Source organism: Mya arenaria, chromosome 3, assembly GCF_026914265.1.
Source record: "Mya arenaria isolate MELC-2E11 chromosome 3, ASM2691426v1".
In the NCBI taxonomy this organism is placed as follows: Eukaryota; Metazoa; Mollusca; class Bivalvia; order Myida; family Myidae; genus Mya; species Mya arenaria.
In genome coordinates, this window is record NC_069124.1 from 76,388,371 (window position 1) to 76,396,270 (window position 7,900).

General features: G+C 32.9%; 1 protein-coding gene across 1 annotated transcript in view; it reads right to left on the reverse strand.

Moving 5' to 3' along the window:
• Positions 1–6,301, reverse strand: part of LOC128229264 (uncharacterized) — a 53,077-nt gene extending 46,776 nt beyond the window's left edge. Inside the window, exon 1 of the mRNA XM_052941079.1 lies at positions 6,198–6,301. The gene's annotated coding sequence lies outside the window, so the exon portion shown is untranslated. The remainder of the gene's footprint in view (positions 1–6,197) is intronic.
• Between the last annotated feature and the right edge of the window lie 1,599 nt (positions 6,302–7,900).

Genomic DNA, 7,900 nt, shown 5'->3' on the forward strand with positions numbered 1-7,900 from the left:
AGTTGTTTTCGTCTGAAATTTGTTTGGTATGAAAGCAAATGTTCGAACATTCAGCTTCAAGATCAAGAAAACGTTTGAAAAATGGGATAACCGGTAATAAAAGGTAAGTTGTTAATTTCCAAATATATATTTATTTAAATTTATAAAACTTTTCTTTACATTTTAAACATGGTTTTGCCAACATTTTCTGGTTAAAAGTGAAGTGTTCTGTTTTGATCAAGGGGAGGTAACTACAAAGAATTTTAAAAGTAGTTCTGAAAGTTGATATTTTCACTCCTTATTTTGCAGTTAAAATATCAAATTGATATTTTCACTGTTGTTATTTTACTGATAAAACCCCATATTTCATCGAAAAACATGACAGAAAGATTTTAAATGAGTTTACTGTTATTCCACACATTTGTATGTGTGTTTAATCTTAGACATAAAGCCTTTGAATGACGTGGCATACAAATATAATTATCACGAAACATCCAATTCTTAAATATAACAAACTGTATCCCAACATATTTGAACGATTCCAATAACCGGAAATAACAGTTGAAATTGTTGTAACTAGGACCTCAATGCATACTAAAATTTGATTATTTTATTTTTTCGTGAGAGCGAAAGTTTTACAACATGAGAATACTCTTAAGAAATAAAAATGTTTGAGCAAAAGGATGTTATTTGGAAGGCTTTTAATAAAAAGGGAACCGCCGTACACCGTACCGTTAACCGTAAGAAAAGTCTTTCTATTACTAAACTGTAGGTGTTCGTAAAAAAACAATTCAATTTTGTATTTTATTGAAGTTTGGTCCGCTTAACAAACCTTATTCGTACATCAAAGGGACTATATTAACCTAAGAATAAGGTTTAATGTACATACATTTAAATATAATGAAATACATGTAAACACAAATAAAAGAATTACATTAAACAGTTACTGTTTCAAAAGAATAAGTGTACGGCACGGCAAATAGTACACCGGATTTGAATTATCAAAGAGAGACAATGAACAGATTTGACTTTGCAGAAGTGCAGAACGTACCACAGAAAAATTGATACAGTATCTTGTTTTGTTGATGGGAGCGGCAGGTTGTAAAGCTGATATTTTAGAAATTATTAAATGCCCATGGAAATATACGGAGATTTGAATTGGAGCAATTCATCATCGTTAAATGATTTTGCAGTCTTGGTCATAGGATTGGGGTCTGGTGTGGATATTACATTTACGAAAGCACAAAGAACAATTTTCGTCCGCTACAAATATAGGGTTGGAAGGTAAGCAAGTAAGTAGTAAAACATGAAAACAGTTATTTTGCCGCATGAAAAAAGAGTGCTTAAAGGTCAGTATACAAGGTCGAGACCAGGCAACGCAATTTTCTCACATTCCATTAAAAGGCCATAAGAAAAGGTTTTCTTTATCCATCAGGCTAATAATAGAATGTTCCTAACAAAGAATGTTAACTTTTGCGTAAAGCGGTTGTTAAAATTCCAGTCGCCTTCGACCTTACATTCACTGCTAGACTGAACGTTTGAATTGCCAAACAATTCTTTAAAAAACTACCATCGTTAACACCGCCTCACGCGTACCGTCCATATTCCGTGCATACGGGATATCCAATGTAAGTTATGTGCGGACAGATACAGTTGTCGATTGATGGAATTCAACTAAGAGAATATGTTATTTGTTCTAAGAAGTTTTTGTGTATTTTGTAGTGTCTCATTCTCATCAAACGAATAAGTTATTCTGCCTCTGATGCCTTAAATCAAGATAAACTTGCTTGTCAAGTAGCACACATTTATTTTACGGATACCGAGCCATTTTATCAACGAAAACTGATGATGTGAAAGAGCCCTGAGTTGAAATGGCATCTCACATTTTAAGCGATATGTCATACTTAATGAAACGTTTGTATTCTGGCTAGACAGTTTGTGCCATTGGAAAATGGCATCAAGCAGTTTCTAATGACAATCGAAACTCTCAGCCAAACGATTATTGTGAGCTTAATTTAGGATACAAAGCCTAACATCGAGTGACAACCCTTATGGTTAAACCGATTTATGATACCAGTATCATTAACTGCGGATATGATTCAGTATTTGTTTATGCATCGCCATGTACGTACTAGTTTGCCTTTGTGTAATCGTTTCGATTGTACATGGAAGGAGTATTGTTTTAACGACATTGTCTAGTATCGTGTTATAGCATTTAATTTGGCAGAAATAGAAATAATACAATAAAATATACAGGGACAAGCCCAGTAGTCGAAAATTAAAAAAATATTCCCTCGTTAGGGGCAAGGTCACAATCGGCAATGAAGTCACAAACATATTAACATCACAAAGACAAATGCAGACACCAAAAATAAGCTTACACCACATACACAAATACAAACACAACAAACAACCCATACCGTCATAAAAAATGCTTTACCGTTATGTAAGAAAGAAATGATTGACGATGTAATAGTTCTAATTCAGAATGGTAAGTTTCAATACTTAAATGTGTTGTGGCATTTGTGTGAATCGTTCTTCGGCTGAATTTAAATATAGAATCGCAAATAATTCTTAAAACTTCTTTATCCTCAAGTGATTCATTTTATGCTCTGTAAATTTCGTTTCATTTCTATTTCGACATTGGTATAACAATACAATGTCTTATAACAATATCCGCTGCATATCATGTCAATACGCTATTTTCTCATTTTTGACATTCTCTTCTATGCATATAGCGATATCTTAAACGAGATTCTGCTATCTCAACCCATCAAAACGTCATTGTTTCTTCAACCATTCACACAGCATCTTACATCAAAGAACGAAATGATTCATCTCAGTCTAGATATAATCATAAAACACGGATTTTATTACTTGTTGTAGAAAATACGTTTGACATTTTAAGCAGCTTTAGATATTTAAATACACTCAATGTCCACGTGGTTCAGTTTTTTTCTATGCAACAAAGCCCCTTTTCCAGAAACAGAAACTTGGCATGTTCATATATTTCAAATATCCAGCGAAGTGATGGCAAAATAACAGCAATGCAACCTTTGATTAAACATACATTACTTGAGGATAAGTGTGCGTTACTAGTATCAATTTGGGTATAAATGAGTATTAAAGAGAAAAGTAGTGAGTCACGCTAAACATTGTTAAAACTACGCTGCTTGGCGCTGTTTTATTGAAAAGAACCATGCTTGGCGTTATTCAGTTGCTTCGCGTGAACGACATTATTTCGTGGGTCGTTATTAACAATAATACAAACAGGGGGGGGGGGGGGCGTACAGTATAATAGTAAACACATTTATTGTGACGAAAATACCTACGGTATTTAGATATAATGCTTCCGTGAAGAAATTATTTTTACGTTTCTTACTACACATATTTCTAAAATAAAATGTTAAATTGTATTGATATCAAAAATTCTTCGAAAAGAACGAGGTTAAGCGGCGTCGTTCTAAATGCAATATCTTAATACAGAAAGTAGCTTAAGGGGTAGATGCAAAAACAAATGTAAGTGACATTAAATAAAGCAGAAGACATTACTTTAAGCTTTAACCCTCGAGCCGTATATTCCATATGAGCTTTTCTCAGTAAACCTAATGAAGTCCTTTTTAATAATATACTGCAATTCGCCAGTCACGTTTCTAGCAGGTTTATTTTAAAATAGCAGAGGCTCTAAAATTATAATTGTTATATGATATTTATGCAAAAATAGCGACCATTAATCTTACAGGAGGCAACTTCTTGCACGTAAAAGTAAAATATAAAAAAAACACATAATAATTTAGTGTTCAGGGAATAATTGCGAAAATGGCAATTTATGATCTTCATAAGCTTCGTAAATGTGTTGGAAGACTTGTCGATACTTGCGGAATAATTGCATAATAAATTAGTAATTAATGCCTTTATTTAAGTGGGTTATGTTAAATTTAGATCATATCATAATCATCATTATTTCAGTAATGTTTAAATGAAATGTACACTAAAACTTACTTGAAAATGGGCCACCGGATTGGACACCTAACTGTGGCAACATCTAAGATACTAGTGGTATTTGACTACAATGAATCAATGCATGAAGATTTTATACACAAATTCAAACAGCAGGATTCTATCAAAGACGTGCAGGCTAAATATGACAGGAATACTGCCAACAATATAAAGCATATTCTGGCACAACGCTCACAAAAATCGTTACAGCTGTGAAGATAACAATAAACGACATTGATGTTTCCATTATTTACCCAACAAATATTCATCGTCCATTTTGTTCATATCGATCATAATATGATACCAAGCGGTAATTTGATTGCCAAATGAAATCTCCTTTTCATTGATCATCGTTATGAAAATCATAATTCAAGAAAAAAAATCCTTCAGCTGGAATGCAATAAATCTATATGTCTTTATCAAGTGTAATGTAAATGTAATCAATTCACATATCAATTAGCGACATTGTCTTATTTACCATCACTTTTAATTACATGTCCTCTGTTTAAACGAGTATCTTATTGTAAACAAATGAAGGCGAATTTTCACATCAGACCTAGAATTTTGAATAAATTTTTACTTGGATTCAAAGGTTTACCGCGGATTCTTAAACGGTATGCCGTGACTTGAGACAGGTATAAATCAGATGATTGCTGACGGAAAACATACACATAAGAATAGATGTAGCCAAAATGTGTGTCATTCCTGATGCCAGAGATGACCCTTTTGAATGCTCGCTAATGTTACTGAACGGCCGTATGTCTAAATATGACGGACAACCTTTGTCCCATCTATAGCCAAAATATCAAAAGGCGAGAACCCTAAAGGATTATACACACTTAACATCGATTTTAATCGTCTTCGAACGGCGAAAAACAGGATGAGCATCCGATAACTTGTAAAACCCCTCGGTGAGGTCCTATCTGTCTTTGTAACCGTTCCAGTGTGGTTATCCTATGAACAATTCATTTATGTAGATGTAGATTTGTGGTTATTTGTTATGATAAGTCTGCCACATGTCCATTGTGTGTTTGGCTATTTTGCTAAACCCCGTAGCCCCTCTGGCATTGTAAAAGCAAAGAACTGATCATCGCCGTTACATTCTGATAAATTGCAATCATCGACAAATGTGTCACATGAGATGATTTTATAAAAGTTTTTTTCCGGTTCCGTTTATTCTTTTCAAACCCTAGGAAACGGAACGGCGTTACAGCAAAATAGCATTTACTATTGGATTATTGACGTTAATTAAACCTCTTCGTTAGCGTTTAGACACTAAATTTATAGCCGCTTGGGTATAATCAGAACATTTAACGTCAGGAAAGCCAATTTCTGTTTTGAAAAAGACATGTCATGCTGTTCATTTCACTTAACTTCATTCAAAACTAAGCAGATATGCGCACGCTTTTTGGTATTCAAATATTCTCCCTAAAATACGCAAATTCATCCCCGTCTGCATGAAGCCGAACAAATATATCTATATGAGAAAACAAAACTGCCACATATTTTACTAGCTTAATCACTGTGTCCAAACATTCCAACGAGATCGTGATTCTGATTATCCTATATAGGGACAATATGCAAGGCATTTTAGGGGCTAAGAAATCTTTTTTATCGCATGTAAAAGCCGTACTTTCAATCCGAGTTTTGTTGTTACGTAGTTTAAAACTTAATTAGCATTTCTAAAATTGGTATAAAATGGATGCATGGAGTAATTAATTGCATTAACTATGTCTAATGATATTGCTGAATACTAAATCACAAAGGTGTCTACTGTACAAATAAGTCATCACGCCATTGACAACAATGGTATATGTTAATGTCGAGTGACCTTATATGTACATGTATGTCGGTTATTGGAAAGGATACTTAATACTCATTAGATGTGTGTGAAATAAATGCCAAACACGTTCATTTATAAATTATTGTTATTCGAATTCGTGTTTTTATTCTAACTAAAATTGGACCAGAAATTGCCAGTTTTTTATTCTCTGTCGCCCTGAAATATTAGTCTCGGTATAGTTTTTGTATATCTATTTCTACTGATACAGCCCTTTTAGATGATTAAAAAATACTACGAGGTCACCAGACATCCACAATGCACATATTGTGCCTTGGGAACCTTACAATAGAAACGTATTTCCTGATCTAAAGGTTTGAAATGTTTTGTTGTATATAACTTGGGAACAAAACAATGATAATTTAATCTAATGACTTACCGTTCAGTCGCTCAATCCTGGTGTATATTCACAGTTTATTTGTCATTTTCGTTAGTATCTTAAAAAGTTTGTCATCAATAAAAATCCTCAAATGAATATCTTATTCAACATTGACCCTTAATGTACAAATTACTTCAGCAATGAATGGCTAAATTAGACTGAGGTTTTAAATAGATCTATGGAATACAAAAATCAAGCTTGAATGAACAATTATGCATTTTTGGCATCGATAAGAACTGGTAATTGTGTGTCAACTTCCAAATTACTAATTAACCTATAGCATTTTATGCATGTGTCTATTATAAAGAGTACATCAGTTAACTTAGATACAATGATTTTGTGTGTGAAATTTGTTATATTTCAGTGCCGATTTCTGAAGTTCCTGTTTCATGATATTAGAAGTATCGGCAATAACCGTTCTACACGTAATGGTTCTGTAAATCCCAAAGTCTCACAGCCATAAAAGAAAATGGGCCTTACAAGCTTATCAAAGTAATAAAAGATATGTTCTACAGAGTTATTGGTAAAATGAAATAGATATCTCTATAACTTAGCTTTTCCAGCTTATGTCCTGCATGTATTTTGATACATACCAACCGAAGTGAAAACAACACGCAAATAACAATATGTGCTAACAATCTCAATATTACCACCTTAATATACAAGTACAACTTTTTGGCAGTCTACCAAATTTCCTAAACACAGAAACCTTAGTTTAATCGCTATTTACATTTTTTTGTTTTACAATAATACTTCAGAATGTCTAATATCGTTGCAAAAATAACTTTATCATCTGCATTTATCAACAGAAATATTTTATGTGTTTACATCAATGTCATTTGCACTTTTTGTCATAAGCTCTTCCTCTAAAATGTTCAAATACGTTGCAAATAAAAATGGACTTAAATTTCCACCTTGCTTGACCCCGAGTAAACATTCAAAGCGGCACCGATGTTATAGTATACATAGACTTTATGATATTGAAAAAAAATATAATAACTAGTCTTTATATCGTTTGCCAAATATTTGTCCTAACAATATAATCTTAAGCCTTCGAATAATAAACACTACAGATTGACATTACTATTAAAACAATGATTTATCAATACATTTAAAACAAAAAACATTGTCGTCTACAGCGCCTGTTTTTGCTTTAAACTTGCTCGAGCTCCGACATACACTTATCAATTCTCATCCCGGTCTGTTAGGCGAGTATTTACAATTTTGGGAATAATTTCTCAAATAATGGTTTACAAACACTATCAATATGATAATATAATGTCTCTATACATAATTATAAGTAACTTCTTAAATCCATAATACTTAAATCACTATTTAGGTTTTGTTCGTGGTTAATAAATTTAATATCATTTATATTTCTCATATAAACATCTTTATGTTCTGGGTTTCACTTATAGTATGCATTCATGTTTAACCCAGACACATTATGTCAGTTCTGTTCACGTTCTATAGTATAATCGTTTTGCTTTACGTTGCCGAACAATCAAATTTCTGTAACAACTTTTCACTCACAATACAGTAATCTATAACGCTTGACCAGTTCTTGCCAAAATAAGTCAAGTCACCACAACCACCGCATACAAAGCCGTCAGCTATTTCCATGGCTGTTTAAAAAATAATCAACAGTCGTCCGTTCGATATAACATTTAAATCTCAATTGTTTCTTGTCCAAAAGCGATCTG